Below are 898 nucleotides of genomic sequence, written 5' to 3'. Positions count from 1 at the left end.
TGGGGTGCAGAACTCAAATTCTAGTAAGAAGACCAGACTTAATGGTCTGACCGAGACTGGAGGAACCCAGAAAGTATGGCCCCCTGATTCTCTATCAGCCCAGAACTAAAATAATTTCCAAGGCCAACTCTTCAGACAAAGACTGGACTGGACTGTGGGACATAAAGTGATACTCGTGAAGAGTGTGCCTCATAGCTCAAGTAGATACAAGAGACTAAACGGGCAGCTTCTGTCCGGAGGTGAGATGCGAAGGCAGAGAGAGTTAGGAGCTGGTTGAATGGACATGGGGAAACGGGTGGAAAGGAGGAGTGTGGTGTCACAGCATGGGGAGAGCAATTAGGGTCACATAACAATGCATGTATAAATTTTTGTTTGAGAGAGTAACTTTAATGTAAACTTCATTTAAACCACAACAATAAACAAAAAAATTAAATTTAAAAAAAAGACATAAGTAAACATCTTTCTGGTATTCTCTGCTTTCAGCCAGGATCCATCTGACATCAGCAATAATATCCCTGATTCCACGTCCTCTTCTGAATCCGCCTTGAATTTCTGGCAGTTCCCTGTTGATATACTGCTGCAGCTGGTTTTGAATGATCTTCAGCAAAGTTACGTGAGTGTGATATTAATGATACTGTTGGGTAATTTCCGCATTCGGTTGGATCACCTTTCTTGGGAATAGGCATAAATATGAATCTCTTCCAGTCTGTTGGCCAGGTAGCTGTCTTCCAAATTTCTTGGCATAACTGGTCCCTTAACAAGATTAGAGGGTAACCTTCATAGACTCATTTCCTTTTTTTCTCTCAGAACTCAAAGTCTGTTTGTGGACTGAGCCCCTTAAAAAATTAATGTGTCCAGATGGAAAAAAGAACGATGTGTTTTAACTTAGGCACTAGAG

This window comes from Trichechus manatus, unplaced genomic scaffold (genome assembly GCF_000243295.1).
Source record: "Trichechus manatus latirostris isolate Lorelei unplaced genomic scaffold, TriManLat1.0 scaffold00143, whole genome shotgun sequence".
NCBI classification, from domain to species: Eukaryota; Metazoa; Chordata; class Mammalia; order Sirenia; family Trichechidae; genus Trichechus; species Trichechus manatus.
This window is presented reverse-complemented; position numbering follows the sequence as displayed.